At 31.5% G+C, this 17,668-nt stretch overlaps 1 pseudogene; it reads right to left on the bottom strand.

Annotated features, from left to right (window-relative positions):
• Positions 1 to 15,655: 15,655 nt before the first annotated feature.
• LOC143617813 (hevamine-A-like) lies at positions 15,656 to 16,666 on the bottom strand (annotated as a pseudogene).
• Positions 16,667 to 17,668: the final 1,002 nt, after the last annotated feature.

Below are 17,668 nucleotides of genomic sequence, written 5' to 3'. Positions count from 1 at the left end.
AGACGGTGATAAGCGTTAGAGTATTCGAGTAAATGTATGCTGGTAGAAAGTAATGAATTAATTTGCATGTAAATATAGACCCATGTTTTTCTTATTATGACTCGGACGTGTCGACAGATGTCTGTTAAACGATGATAAGTGTAAAGGTTATGAATTCAAGTAAATTCATGCCGGTAAATAATAATTTAATTTACATGTAAAAAGAGTATCTCAAATCTCTGTTCGAGCATTAGATGGATACTAACGCAAAAGAGTTATTAAGCTATTAAAGTTTATGTTTTAGGAAAAATTGGTGATTTTACGTTCATATACATGTTGGTTTTGTTGAAATTAATTATTTTGAGAAATTTAAAATAAGTAGATGTGCGTGGTTCTTACAATAATATTAAGGATCGAATTCTTGTTACACATGTATTTTCGTGTTATGATTCTGACATGGTAGTAGTAATATGTTAAATCTAACTATATATTAAAACAATATATAGTTTCTTATTTTATCATCTCTTCTTCTAAACACAATATGGAGCATGAACCTGTTTAGTTATATTATAACCCATGACCCGGTTTCTCTTCAAATACAACCATCTTCATATGAGATAACACTTTCTAAAATTTTGAAAAATAAATTATTGTGTGATACAAGTCTCAAACCCAAGACCTCATGTTTTAAACTAAAATGCTTACCAACTCCACTTAGTAGTTATTGTGTTAGATTTCTTAACTTATAAATGATATATTGTTAGTTCACTTATAATTAATACTAGAAAATAATTAAACAATTAAGTTAACATCCAATATTGTATTCAAAGAGGCTTTTAGAGATCTATGAATTGTAAATTTTTTTATCATTATTAATATTTTATGAATCCATAACGTATGTTATCATGTATATTACTAAATTTAACTTTTTTGTTGTTTTTAACCACCCGTGTATCACACGGAGCTCTATCCTAATGATACAATGTAAGAATTATGAATGAGTAAATGCATGTTAGTGGGAATGTAGTGAATCCGTCTGCGAATAAAAACGACCTCTATTATTTAAGTAAACTTAGGCGGGTACTAAAACGAATATGTGACATCCCATTTGGGTTTATACATTGTATCTCTATCTCAGTGGGAATGTAGTGAATCCGTCTGCGAATAAAAACGACCTCTATTATTTAAGTAAACTTAGGCGGGTACTAAAATGAATATGTGACATCCCATTTGGGTTTATACATTGTATCTCTATCTCTATCGTTATCTCTATGTCTAATAAATAAAAATCCAAGAGAACACATGACACAATAATTCTTAGGTTTTCTCAATTTTGTTTCTCACCTTTCTCTCATATTAAATAATGATTTAAAAGAATAAAAATGTATGCTTAAGTGCTTAACTATTTAATGTAACTATTTAATATAAATTATTCTGGATACTTATTATAGTTATATGATTTATAGTTGTTATATCATTAATCAAATGCATTTAATATAAAATTAATTATGGATAGTTATAATTTATGGTTTTAATATGAAATTAATGGTCTTTGATTCATATTTTGATTAATTTAACAGGAATTATAACTGTTTCGTAAAAATTCATTTTTTAAAGACATATCTTGACAATTGAAAATGTTAAAAGATTAAGATTATATTTTAATCAACCCTGTAACACATGGGTTTATTCGTGCAACGTGCTCTTTAGAGATGGCTTTCTTATTACTTAGTATATAACGCTATATTTACTCAACTCATGTAACACGAGATTTTAACCTAGTTGCTAATAAAAGTAATTGGGTGCATATTTTCTGTTTCATTGATGTGTTGATGTGTGTCCTGTACAACATATAAATTAGTTACAAAAATAAAAAACGAAGAGGACACTAACTTAATTGGTAGAGTACTTGACTACTTGCCCTGTAAGTGAGTGACTTAGGTTCAAACCTTGGCTCCTATCAGTATTTCCATTTAAATAGTTTTTAAGACTTGTGCATTACGGCAAGACCGTTAAACCGAAGAAAAAAATAAAACAAAGTAAACTTTATAACGTTGAAAATATGCGTAAAAACGTTGAAGCGTAAATGCAAATTAACTTGTAAAATTAGACCGTAACATAAAATATAGAAAATACCGTTAAACCAAAAAAATAAATAAACTTTATAACGTTGAAAATATGCGTAAAAATGTTGAAGCGTAAATGCACATTAACTTATAAAATTAGACCGTAACATAAAATATAGAAAATAGAATAAGTCGAAACAGTAAAGAACATAATACATATGAAGGGATAACTAAGCCGAAACGGTAAGAAATATTATCTAAGCTGGTTAGAATTAAGATATATAATAACAACTAGATTTTATCCCCCCGTATTACGGGGGTTGTTTTACATTATTCGTTTTTAATATTTATATATGTATATTTGGATTTTAATTACTTGAGGTTTGATGATAAAATGGTTTCACAAATAAATGATATGTTATAATCCAGTTTAAAAGCTATCTGGGTTTGGTGATACCAATTACCCGTTTATTTTCTTTATCATAAAATTGTTTCTTAATTATAAATAATATTTTTTTAAATAAAATAGGATATTAATTTTTAGTATATCCCTATTTTATAGGATTTTCATATCAAATATTTTATTATATTAATTTTTAATATAATGAGATGTTATAACCCGTTTAAGAGCTATCTGGGTTTGGTGAGACATTTACCCGTGAATTCGGGTCAAATACGTGAGAAACCTTCATTTACAAATAAAGCAATCTGATGGTTAGTTGTTTTACATTTTTCTTTTTTTAATATTTATTTTTTAGATTTTAATTTTCTTTATTGTAAGAAAGTTAATAATATACTTAGGGTTTGATGATAAAAGGGTTTCATAAATAAATTATATGTTATAACCCATTTAAAAGCTATCTGGATTTGGTGACCCACGACCCGCTTATGTTTTTTACTATAAAATTGTTTATTAATTATAAATAATACATTTTTCTTTTTAAATTGGATATTAAATTTTAATGCATCCCTATTTTACAGGATTTTCATATCAAATAATTCCTAAGATTAATTTTTAATTTAATGAGATGTTATAACCCGTTTAAGAGCTATTTGGTTTTGGTAAGACCCATACCCATGAATTTGGGTTAAATCAATGAGAGGCCTCCATTTAAAAATCAAGCAATCTGCTGACTTCCATAAAATAAGGAGCGACCACATCGCGGCACTTAAAATTTTAGGGGTTTCGTTTATATATATTATAGATAACAATAAATAGTCAAATAAATTTATAAAGTAAAGGACATATTAAAAAAAATAAGTATAAAATTTTTATGGTTTATTAAAATTAAGAAAACAAAACCATAACGGTTGTAATACAAACCTATTAATATTGTAAGGGAGAACATTAAAATCCACTAAAGTGTAAGAAAAGAAAAATGAATAATTATATAGTACAAGCCTAAGAGCTAATGGTATAACTCAATAGCTTATAAGTATATAACTAAAGGAATAATAACTTTGTACGTATGCGAAAGTCATTTTGATAAATGATACAGGGAAATACTATTATAGCAATTATTATTATTACGAGAGCCATTTACAACCACAAGCTTAGTCTAATAACAAATGTGTATGTTTTACAACCAAATGGTTAAGAGTTCTATTATCACTTGAAACATGTGTAAAAGGTTGAAAAAAGTTGTTTAAAGAAAATTAAAATTTAAAATTGCTATCATTTTTTTCTATTGTTAATATTTTTACTGCTTTACCTTTTTTTTTTACTTCAGTCTTTTACCATCTTTCTTATTACTTTAATCACCTTGTTTTTCTGGTTGTGTATATACGAATTTTGCATCGCTTGACGTAGCGGAAAACAACCTTATTTGTAATACTGATCAAGTTATTAAAGTTTATGTTTTAGAAATATTTGATAATTTATTCATGCATATTATTAATAATAATAATAATTGTAGCGAAGGATGGGCATGTTAAGAAAGAGGTGCACGGTGGGTTCCATGTGGGTTTTTGATCTTCTACGATCACATGTTTCTTCCTCCTAATGATGTTTGTTACTTTATATTTTTGGTGATGTGTTTTGAAGTGAATGTTTTTTTAGGCTTATTGTGTTTGGGTTCACACTATTTATTAGGTGTCAATGGTTACCAAGGGGTAAGAATGGAAGCACAACAATATTAAGTGTCTAGGTGTATCTTTAAACATTTATGAATGTGTAACACTAATTTACGCTAGCTTCTTTACACGTGTGTTTTCGTATTATGATTATGACGTTTTTGCGGATAACTATTAGATGGTGAAAAGTTTTAGATTTGTAAAGCCGAGTGAATGCATGTTGGTGGAAAGTAACGAATTAATTTGCATGAAAGATTGTCTCTATTGTGTTTTGTTATTATGATTTAGACGGTAGATATCTGTTAGACGGCGATAAGCGTCAGAGTTATGAATTCGAGTAAATGCATGCCAGTAGAAAGCAATGAATTAATTTGCATGAAAGATAGTCTCTATTATGTTTTGTTGTTACGACTCATATGTTTTTTTGAAACAACAAATTTTTTCACCTAAAATCCCTCTAACCTTGCACTTGCAAGGATTTGAACCCACCACCTCCACTTTAAAAGGTGGACACCATACCACTAGACCATTAGGTCATGGGTATATTTCATGCAAATTAATTCATTGCTTTCTACTGGCATGCATTTACTCGAATTCATAACTCTGACACTTATCGCCGTCTAACAGATATCTACCGTCTAAATCATAATAACGTTATGACTCATATGTGACAATAGATATCTGTTAGACGCCAATAAGCGTCAGAGTTATGAATTCGAGTAAATGCATGCCGGTATAAAGTAATGAATTAATTTGCATGTAAATAGAGTATCTCTTGTGTTTTGTTATTATAACTCTAACATGTTAGACGGTGATAAGTGTAAAAGCTAAGAATTCCAATAAATGCATGCCGGTAGAAAATAATTAATTAATTTGCATGTAAAAGAGTATCTCTTATTAATCTTAGTTGGAGCATTTAGATACTAACACAAAATAGTTATTAAGTTATTAAAGTTTATGTTTTAGGAATAATTGGTGATTTTGCAATCATATATATGTTGGTTTTGTTGTAAAGGAATTATTTTGAGAAATCTAAAATAAGTAATACGTGTTGTTCATACAACATTGAGGATCGAATTCTTATTATGTATGATAATGGAAACATTACAATGTTGAGTGGTGGATATCTTGTGATTAAACCTCTATGCGCATGTAACACTAATCTTCGTTAATCTTGTCACACGTGTATTTCTTTGACATGCTAGTAGAAATCTGTTAGATGCTGATAAATGTAAGAAATATAAATTTGAGTAGATGTATATCGGTGGAAAGTAGTGAATTAATTTGCATGAAAGATACTCGATTAATGCATTTAGGTGAATGTTAAAGAAAAATACTTATTAAGGTATTAAAATTTATGTTTAGAAATGGTTGATGGTTTTACATTCATATATGTTGGATTTGTTTGAAATGAAATTATTTGAGAAATACAAAATAAATATACTGATGGTGGAGTTATTACGTACGGTAGTAATGATCCAATGTTGAGTATGGGGATATCTTGTATGGTTGTATTTTAACATTTATTTGCAGTACCACGAATCTTCATATATCTATTAACATGTATTTTCGTGTTATGACTCTAACATGTTAGTAGTAATCTTTTAAATAGTGATAAATGCAAGAAATATAAGTTTAAGTAGATGCAAGTTAGTGGAAAGTAGCGAATTAGTTTACATATAAACGGTCTCTATTATTAATCTCAGTTAGGTAAATTTACACGGGTATTAAAATGAATGTGTAACATTCCATTTGGGTTTATACATTATATCTATACCTATTTACCTATTATTCTAATAAAGTAAAATAAATGAGAACATTTGTCATATTTTGGTTAATTTTCACAATTTTTTCCTTCAAAACTAATATACACTAATATATGTAATAAATTAATAATTATTCACTTTTCTTTTATACTATATTTATATAATATCTATATATTTTTATAAGTATAAATATTAACATATTATTTTACTATATATTTTAAAATACTTTGTGAATTCCAAAAAATAACAACAAATCATGTTTCTCAAATGAAAATTGTTTCGGGTTTTTTGTGGAAGTTAAATTTGATTTTATAGGTCAAAGTTGGTAAATAGATTGTTTGGTACAAGTTAACTACATTTAGGTAAAAACTTGTTATGGGTCAAAAATGAAAATTTTGAGTAGTTTTAAAAGTTTGAGAATGCAAAATAGATTTATCGTCAAATTTTTTATGGGTTCAAAGTGTTGATTTTAAAATGTCAAAAGTATGAAAGTTAGCATTTTAAACATGATTCGGGTTTCAAGTTTATTTTTAAGGGCATTTTTTGAAATAATCAAAAGGTTCGTGATTTGGCGAATTGACTATTTTTCCCTCAACTATTAAAATTTAAGAAAAGATTGCAAACACTTTCGACATGCCACCTCCATGCCTATCAATGCTTCTAACTTTTATCAAATTTGAGATATTAATGTCAATATTAATTTTTCCTTCAATGGTGATCAGAACGTTATATGAGAAGCATGTCATGCAAAACTATGCTCAAATGAAACAAAATATTCACAAAATTGAATAGGTTAACATGTTATTTTTTATGTTGTCATTATAACAAAGTCGATAAGCCCTCTGAAACTTATTAAAATCTTTTTTATGGTGTAGCTCAAAAAAACACAGTTCTTTAATAACATCCATTGCTACAATTTAATATCCTAATGGGTGGTAAATTGATAAATATATCAATAAAGGTAACGCCTCTTTTGTATTTAGGCTGAGTGGTTAGAACTACTATCGTATGAGAAGTCTTATTTTCGAAATTGGTTCATAACCAAACTTCTTTCAATTATACATATATGACACCGAGAATGAATTTTTCAATAGAAAAAAGCATTATCGGGTACGATTTTGCACGGACATTTTTTATTAAGTTTATTTAAAAAAATCATTTTGTAATATAAATAAAATCAATTTATGTACACATTGTATAGATACAAGCATACATGCAATACATTTTTTTTTCATATACGCTATACAATTATTTGTTTTACTTATAATTTTATAATTTGAATTATCCTGTGTGTGACACGGGCTCTAAAACTAGTATATCTAATAAATAAAAGTCTTGAAGACACATGACATAATTTTAGGTCTCTCGTATGTTTCCCACCTTTTTCTCATATTAAATAACTAGGTTAGATCCCGTGACTTACACGGATGGAAATTATAATAAAAATAAAAATTATTATATAATACGTAAATTCAGTTATTTCATATAATAATTTTTATTTATGACTTTTATTTTATATTCATTTAAATCAAATTATAACTTAAAGTATTAAAATTGAAATACATGTGTAAGGCCCCCGACCCGGACGCCCTACTTTCTCGCTAGAACTGTTCAAAAGGCAAGACCCTACCCTTTTACCTAATACCCTACCCGGACCCTTTACCCTTTTAGGAAGAAATGTGGACCCAAGACCCTACCCTCTAAACAATAAAAGGGTCGGGTATAAATAAGGGTTTCAAGGGTCTAACCCTTTACCCTTTAAAACAGTAATCGCGGGTCCTTTTCTGCATTTACTAGTTGCATATCTCATATATGACTTTAATATACGAATCCTAGAACAATTATACTTATATTTAGTAACACAATAAACTCTAACTTCGAAAGTTTTTATCAATCATTTGAACCAATGCAAATAATATTTACACTCACAAATTACATGTAGAGAACAATTCAATGATTTTCAAATATATATATATATATATATATATATATATATATATATATATATATATATATATATATATATATATATGTTTCCAATCAGTTGTATGGCCGTTTATTTTTATTTTTCTTAGTAGTTGGGAAATTTATGATGAATCATATATAAAATACAAACATCTCCTACATTTCAGATTAATAGCGAATCTGATGTATATCTATCTAGAAACTTGTAAACGGGTCAAGGGTTTAAAAAAGGGTCGGACCCTTGAAACTCTTTTACCCTTTAATGTGAAATTTAAATACCCCTTACCCGACCCATATTATATATTCAGGTCTAATTAAGGGTTTTACGAGTCGGGTAAAAGGGTTTCAAGGGTCTGACCCTTTCTTGCTCACCCCTATTTCTCGTTGGTTGGCTTTACTTATTCACATAACTCGGAAAATCAGAGTTAATTAAAACATTTTGCGGAATTAAAAGTCAACCATTCGAACATAACATAAACATCTTGTCTTAAACAGAATAACATAAGTCTTAAACATAAAAACATAAATAACACGTGTCTCTTCTTTTCTTCGATGCCAGTCTTCCTCTTATTGTCACGTGTCTCCCTCAAACCACCTGTCTCATCCTACTCACCTGCGTGCATACTAAAAGTCAGCTACGCTGAGTGGGTTATAGTTAATCAATTAACATGCAATACATTCACGTCCATACTTATACGTGTCCGAAGATACGTATTTCGTACTTTACTTGCTATAACTCATTCATATACACTTTACGTACGTACATACATATTTACACACTTCCTTTCCTACTTTCCTAAGGTATACCGTAAGCTATGCTACTTCTACCATCTCGGATATTACTAGGGTCTGGTCCCTCAATCTTAGATATTTGCAAGGGTCTGGTCCTTTTTATCCCAGATATTAACAGGGTCCGGTCTCTCTAATCTCATATATTATTAGGGTCTGGTCCCTACTGTCTCATATATTATTAGGGTCTGATCCCTCTGTCTCATTTAACCATACATCCATACATGTCCCGTCAACTATCCATACGTTCATTTCATACCTTCATTATCGTATGTGCATGCCTTACCTGCCTCATGTATTTATAATATACATACATATATATATATATATCCATACGTTCATTTTATACTTTCATTATCGTACGTGCATACATTACCTGTCTCATGTATATATAATATACATATATACATATACATATTCTATCATATAAACGTTAGATAATAATAGCAATCAATGCACAACCATACACGTATCTTACACTTATCACTTAGGATAAACGTTTCAACTATCACATAGGAGTATGCACACAGCCCCGAAAAACGTCATAGAGAAAGGGGCTAGAACTCACCTGGATCCTGTTGCGTTCACCGTTAATGGTAATTCCTTTCTTCAACTGTGCCCGACTAACTGTTAATTAATACACACGTATTAATCTCCATATTTGCTTCTTTACTTATTTTATTAAGTTAACGGGGTTAACCCTTAAGTTAATTGAACCGACATGTAACCTTCTTAAACCGATCTTATTAATTTATTATACTTAACTTTATTTATTATTTTTATTATTCTTACATTTATTATACTTGTTTCCTTATTATCAATTCACGTTCTTATTATTATATTATATTCATTTATATATTTACATATATATTATTCTTGTTCCATTATTAGTTCATGTTCTTCACGCGTTTATAAGTTAACGTCTTTAAGCGAGTTCGGGTTCGTTTCGGGTCTACACCTAACTTTATGAAGAATTTCACTTATTTAACAGATGGGTTCATATTCAACTTCCATTCCTTTGTTTGAGGCGGGTCGCGGATCGTAGACGAGTCGGGTCTCGGGTTCAAGTTTCGTTTAAGTCTCTCATCACATCCTTTATTAAGATTCTAATACACACACACACGCACACACACACATATATATAAGGTAAGGTTAAAATGAAAACCCACTTGAGTTGTGAAAACCCGCGAAAACCCTATGTAACATCGTTTTTTTTTTTTTTTGTTACATGTAATATATGTTGTAACATTTAATACAAAACATCGAAACATCAAAAAAAAATTTGTTTTGCTATTTTTTAACATATTTTTACTAATTTTATATATGTTTTCAGGAGAGAGAAAAAGTTATATTTATATTTACATTTTTTATACACTTTAATTGTGGACCACAAGATTTAAACATTAATTAAAAACATGTGGTTGAGAATGGATTTCTAAAGTTTTCACAACTCAGGTGGGTTTCATTTTAAACTTAGCATATATACATATATATATATATATATATATAAAGGTTTTATTTATTATTATTATTATTATATATCCATCCAACCAACAACCATCCACCCCATAACCACTTCCTTTCTCTTTCTTCTTCTTTCTTTCCTACCAAACCACCACCGCCGTTCTTCTTTTACCGGCCGCCCATGACGGTGGCTAACAGGAATATGGTGCAGCCTCACATAAGGAGCTTAATCGCTTCGCTAGTCGCTCACCAGTTAATTGATTAACTGGTGAGCGACTAGCGAAGAGGTTCGCACACCAAGGGTTTCACTTCGCACGGACAAATCTCGCTTCGCACGAAAAGCCGGTTTCGCTTGCCCATGCGAAGTTCCCGATTTCGCATGCCGTTATTTCGCGCGAAATAGGTTCGCGTTTGGTCCCAACAGCCGCGTCTAGGGTTTCGTGCGGCTCTCTATTCTCCGGAAACTCAGATCCAGGCCTCACTTTGGGTTCATCTCGTGTCCGTTTTCCGTTCACCGGAAACCCGTCCATACTGGAATTAGGATCCGGCTTCATGCCTTATTAAGTTTGGTGTTTGGACTTGGTTACTGTTTATGTTGTAGGCTCTATGTATAGGTGTATACATATCTATATCCCTGTATGTGTATATATACCCGTATGTATGTATATGTGTATATACATATTCAGATATACACATTTTTTGCATAGCTTTCAATGTTATATTATACTTCTTATTATTTGTATTATCTTGCCAATTCCCTTGTTATTGTTATTTGTATTGGGTTTAATCTCGTCTATATTGGTTTCGTTTATGTCGGTTCGGCTTGGTTCGTTGGTTATAGGATTTAAAATGAAACGGAACGAGAAATAAAGATGAACCTTTAATGTTGAACATACCTTGAAATTTGAGTAACTAGATTTTAAATGGACAAATGGAATGTGTGCACAGGAGGAGGTTTGTGTGTATATGGAATGTCTTTAGATCCATAATCATTCTTAAGTTTATTAATCTCTCTTAACCTTATCCTTTTTCTTAAAATATTTAAATAAATTTAAACGACGCCATATAATACGATAACTAAAACGACTCACGACATTTTATTTATTTATTACCGAAACTAGGGCGTTACAACATGTATATAAAAAAAATTAAAAGATTTGTCTATGATTTTCACAATTTAATAATTTTTCAAAATTTTAGCCATTGTATTGATTTATGTAGTCGAACTTTTGTTATTGATTTAAATGATTATAAAATAAAATTAATGAAGAATTTTATATTGCTTTTAAAAGGTTAAAGATTAGTCTTTCTAAATTTATATGAATAAGTTAATATAATTTTAGAATGATAATTAAATGAGAAATAATGGATAGAGGATTCTATACATTTAATGAATTGTTTTATACATTTTAATGAATGCTAATTAGGTGAAAAATACATTTAAGGGAATTGCATATGTGGAATTCAATGTGGACACTCTATAATGGTGTCATATAGAAAAACCATCTTGTTTAATAGTATAGTTAGAAGTTAGATGACTCAAAAGAATATATGTTTATATATTTAATATAAATTATTGTGGATACTTATTATTATATGATTTATAGTTGTTTTATCATTAACCAAATGAATTTAAAATGAAATTAGTTATGGATAGTTATAATTTATGCCTTTAATATGAAATTAACCGTTTTTTGATTAATTCAATTGTTTTATTTACTTAACAAACATGTTACGTCAAAATCATTTTTTAAAAGACATATCTTGACCATTGTAAATGTTAAAAGATTAGAATATATTTTAATCAACCTTGTAATATATACACGGATTTATTAATCCCCCCCCCCCCCCCCCCCAGTTCGACAATGTGAACCTGTTAAAACTAATCTTCTACAAGTGTATTTATGTGGCATGACTATGACGCATTAGCAGATATCTGTTACACAATAATAAATGCAAGAGTTATCATTTAGAGTATATGCATGACTTTGTGTATAAATATAGTCTATTACTATTCTTAGTTGGAGCATCTACAGAGGTACTAAAACAAGTATGTAAGATCCTATTTCAGGTTTATATATTTATAATGCTTACTATGTAATTAAAGTTTATGTTCTAGGAGTTTTTGGTGATTTTATATTCATATATGTTGGTTTTCTTGAAATTGAAACACTTAAAATAAGTATAGGGGTGTTGGGTTAACAAACATTGGGACGGTATTTCTTTTATAATGAAAGTTTCGGGACTAATCCTGTCAATTGGGCAAAGTTAATCAATAAAAGTTGGAGTCCATAGAGAAGCACCCTCACCCTAACTGGACATGCCTATACAGTTCGTATAGGGTTATACGGGGCGTATAGGTTATGCATGACTAACAGGGAAAAAAAAAGCTTTTTGCAGCCTATACGACCGTATAGACCTATACGAGCCGTATAGGCGTTTAATGGCTCGTATTGCTCCCTGACACACCATAAAACCTATACGGTCGTATAGAACACTTTTGCAGAAAAAGTCAGTCTGCCTTTGACCACTGTTAAGCGCTGCCTAAAAACGACTATACGAGCCAATGCGAGTGGTATAATACTATATGACCCGTACAGACAGATTTTCAGGTCTCTAAGCTTAAAACATGAAAGATTTTTATGATGGTTGATAAGATTAAGCTGGCGTATTTTAAGGTGAACTGTTTACTTTTATGTATGTGGACCATGTGTTTGGAACATGATGTATTTTTGAGATGCACTTTTATTTTTATGTATGTGGACCAAATGCTTATTAGTATGTTTTGGTCAAATATTTTCTTGTTTGCTTAATCATTGATTGATTGTTGTGTATAGACTATTATAAAGTGTAACATAATATAATCTTAAACGAATGTCTCGGGATATAACTACAAATTATTTAGCTGAGTATGTTATGTAAATGTTAATAGACAATCTATTCTATTCTAAAATATAATATTTTGCCAAGTATGTTATGTACTTAATACATTAATATGTAAGACATCAACGTGTTAATATTTAAAATTGTGTCCAAAAATTGTTTATACGACCCGTATAGGCCTATATGAGACACTACAAACAATGACCGACACAAGCATCTGACACAAACCAACAATCATACCGCTGTAACATCCCAAAACTCAATCCAGTTTTTTGCATTTTGAATTATTATAAAGTCTGTAATATATAAGTTATTACATGTTTGTGTGTGTAACAATGTGCTTGTATGTGCTCTTGACCCACTTATCTTGAATTCTTGATAGATGCATTATGTTCATGGATTCATGGCCCAACTAACCTGTTGAGGCCCAATAGGATATATGCTCAATGGATTTAACTCGCCAGATTTTTTATGAAACATTATTAGGAAAGTTATGCGTTGGTTAATGGAACGTTGAGTTTAAATAACCTCTGTATCATTCATGAAGGTTGAGTCGTATATTAGTAACTTGCCAAATTTTTGCCTAGAGCGTGTTTGACTTCACGAATCAAAAATGTAGGAACAGGAAATCAAGATAACAAGGATCCCATTGGCCAATGTGAGTATTAACGAATAAGTTATAACGTATATGTAGTATTTTGTGTTCGTAAGATTGTATAATTAAGTTTTGTGTTACAAATTAAAGTCCATAGAGAAGCATGCAGCTAAAATGACCAGTAAATAGCAATATTGTATGTGATCACAAGTTGTCAAGGGGTCGCAAAGTTGTATTTGAACATGTTGAAGATGTATGGTTACGGGTTGTGACTAATCAAATCAAGCCACAAATTTTGCCCATCGGAATCACAAAGTTAACAGGGCTAGTCCTGGTTATTGGTACCAAGGTGTAGGAAAAAGATGTCCATCTTTGAGTAGTGAGGATTCAAGTCTTGCGATGAATTAGTCTTTAAGAAATACATATACATCCAATATGGTTGCCACGTAACTCATTTACAACATAAATCTTGTGCGTTATTCAGGAATGAACATCTTTTTCCAACACCTTAGTACCAATAGACAGGGCCAGCCTACATACGTACGAAAATAAGCAATCACTTAGGGCCCTAAACTTTTTAGGCTCCCATTAAATAATATATATACATATATAAAAAATATATTTTTTTTTGTGTACTTTGATTCATAAACACAAAATGAAGCTTTGGTTTACTGGTAAAACACCATGCTCTCTCGATGGAGACCAGATGTTGTAAAAATCGGACTTAGGCGTCGATTAATCGCTATTTGGTCAAAATTGAATATAAAATTTGGTATATATATGTAGATTTGAAAAACTACATATAATCTCAATCCGAATAATCCCTATTAATGACTAATAACCAATCTCTACCCCATCTCTCGACTAGCACCTTGAGAGTTCCACAACACTGGACCCGTGTTCTAAACCCATCCATTGACGACAGTCGGACACGGTTCACTTTTGTAAAATGAAAAATTGGACACAATCTGGCTAGCAGATCCAATTACACATGTCCAGAAAAAGTTTTAGTTTAACCCAGTTCACGTTTGTCATGTTATTGCATAGGCCCAAAAGCCCAGTTCACTTTTGCTGTTTTATTTAACTGCGTAGGCCCAAAAAAAAATAACATGCCAGATTGCCAGTTCACATTTGTCATTTACTTGGGGCATCATTTCTTTTGGGCTGATGGGGTAATTATTTACCAGTATTTCTTGGCCCATTAGTGATCTACATACAGACATACAGTCATACACTCATTCTCATACAGACATACAGTTATACTTTGGTCCATTAAAGATCTAAACCAAGTTTTATCGGTATATTTATTTTTTAGAATATGTAAACTAATCAAACAGCTAAAGCCTACGGTCTGACCAACAGTGGCGAATCTATGAAGCGGGGGCAAGATACCATATTCATTATATTGGTTGGTTATAACGGAGTAAAACAGTTCAATTATAACGGAGTAACAAGTCGTTATAACGAGGCAATCCCGCTTCTAACACTTAAAATGCAAGATTATGAATTTCACTGTGTCATATCTAACAAGTTGAAGTTACTTATGCAATGATCACAAAAAAAATATTTAAACTAAAAAACTCATAGATAAAAAGCATATATGTATGTAGATGCATATAGTGTGTAAGAAAACTGATTGTTTAAGCACGAAATACAACCCCCCCCCCCCCCAACCCCACCCCACCCGGGATGGTTGTTAATCCGCACATGCTAACCAATGCATCCAATCTGATCGGTGTAGCTTGTCATTTTTCAAAATTGTATTACCAGTTTAGCCTATAATATTATCAAAGCCAACTGGACCAGATTGTTGAATGGGGGCGTGGCCTACCGCCCTTGGTGGCCAATGCACCCAATCCGGCCAATGTAGCTTGTCGTTTTTCAAAACTGTATTAGCATTTAGCTTAAATTTTTATCAAATTCAACTGAACCGGAACATATATGCTCTCTCTATTATAATCACACAAAGACCTTAATGCCAAAATGTGGTGTTATAAAAATACAATTGGATCATAAACAACAATTCACTAACTAAAAATAATGTACTTGATTATAATTATAATTATATTATATTAAAAAAAGTTAAAACCTTTATTGGCATTTCTATAACTTACAAAAATAAAAGTTAAAAACCACAACATAATTAAAAATCACACAAAATAGTGTTATTCCAATTACAAAGATGATACAATTGATGAGCTATATCCACTTTGGTCATCCCAATATTTTGACCACAACATTACACCTCCATACTTTGGAGACTTCTTAATCACCGGAAGAACTTGAGAGGTTAACACGTCCGCCGGAATAAACCCGCTTCCAGCAGCTTGAACGTCCGCAGGCAATCCCAAAAACAACTTCTTTGCCCTTAATGACTTGCTCCAAAGGTTCCATGAGTTAATCAAATTTGTGGTGTTACCCGAACTATATTGGCATGGAGGGTTGTTATAAAACTGAACCCAAACATAATCAAAAAGGCCCGTGTTTAAAGCGATCCCCATTAGTCTATCCGGGTATGGGCATTGCGGGGCCCCGGTTATATAAACTCTTTGTTTTTGTGAACAGTATGATTTTAGATATCAGACTAGGTCATCATAAAACTGTGATGATCCTAGTTCGATATCAAAGTCAATGCCGTCTAGTGCGGCATCACCCAGGGGGCGAAACACTGACTGTGATTTGCCCCCTAGGAAAGCGTTCCATAAATATAAGGAAACGTTTTTGGCATCTGGCTTTGAAGATAGTGAATATCTTCCGATGCCACCACCAATGGCTAACATGAGCTTAACCCCTTGTTTTTGACAACTCCGGATGTCGGTGCTCAATGAGACGCACCCTCCGGAGGCTGGGTCGCAGTGCCCGGCTAGGTTAAGTTCAGGGGTCGACCCATTGCCAAATACATTTAGGAAGGCTAAGTTAACATAGGGGAACTTTCCCGTGGCACACGTCGCGGCTAAAGTTCCTTCGTTGCCATTTTGGCCCCAGTAAATGGCGATATCGCCCCTTCCGGCTGCGGAGATTGTGGTGGTGGATAGGCATAAGAGGAAAATGATAAAGGGGTTGAATTTGGATGATATTTGAGCCATTTTTGTTGCAAGAAAATGGGGTGAAGGTGGTGTGTATTTATAATATAAGGTGTCAAGTGGCTCCTTGACTTCTATAAAAGTTTAATGTAAACAAAATGTGATCACTGCCGGCAGCCATGGGAAGTGGGCATTTGTAGGATGCCACCAAAACCACCTTTAATTAATATGTGCTTGGGAACAAGTCAAGATTTGGCTTCCTTGTTTTGTAAAGTCATCTCTTTACCGGATAATTGGATAATGAAATTGTTATTGTTTAAAATAAACAAGGAGATCTGCTCGTGCGTTGCAAGGAAGCGTGTTAAATGCATTACATGTTTGAAGCTACCGAGTGTTGGGCCGGGACGCGGCGGAACTAGGTTGGTATCGGTTTGGTTCATTACAGTAAAAGTTTTATGGCAAAAGTTGATAGTTTAAAAGTTTTTTGGTCAAAGTTGAAAGTCTAAAAGTTTTATTGTGAAACTGTAAAAATTTTGTGGACAAAGTTGAAAAACGAAAAGTTTAGTCGCAAAAATTTATGTTATAAAAGTTGAGGAGCCAACAAGTAAAGACGTGAAACTTTGGTGTAAAAAGTTCAAAGGAGGCCAAAGTTTATATACTAAAGTTGAGGGGTCAACATGTAAATGAAAAATGTTCAAATGAAGCTAAAGTTTATATACCAAAGATAAGAGGTCAGCATGCAAAGTTGTGAAACTTTAATGGAAACAGTTCAAAGATCGCAACTTTACAGGTTACGTCTACCAAATATTACATGATAAACAAACCCATGACGGTTTAGATAAATAGGTTAAATTGTTTGTCTTCAACTGTTTGTGTCACATGATTTTTAGTGTGTGCGGATTAAGGTTGATGCTTTTGACACACATACACATAGGGATTATGTCCCCGTCAACCCGACACGATTAACACCCATAAAAATTGGTGGACGGGTAGTAATGAAGATATAAACGTGTAAATCGGGTTAGTATGAAGTAAAATATTAGTGAAACAAGTTATAAATTAGTT

Source organism: Bidens hawaiensis, unplaced genomic scaffold, assembly GCF_021521415.1.
Source record: "Bidens hawaiensis isolate Kalapana, Puna unplaced genomic scaffold, B.hawaiensis_p1.1 tig00058942_1, whole genome shotgun sequence".
NCBI lineage: Eukaryota > Viridiplantae > Streptophyta > Magnoliopsida > Asterales > Asteraceae > Bidens > Bidens hawaiensis.
The sequence above is the reverse complement of the archived record's forward strand: the minus strand, read 5'-3'. Positions and strand labels throughout refer to the sequence as shown.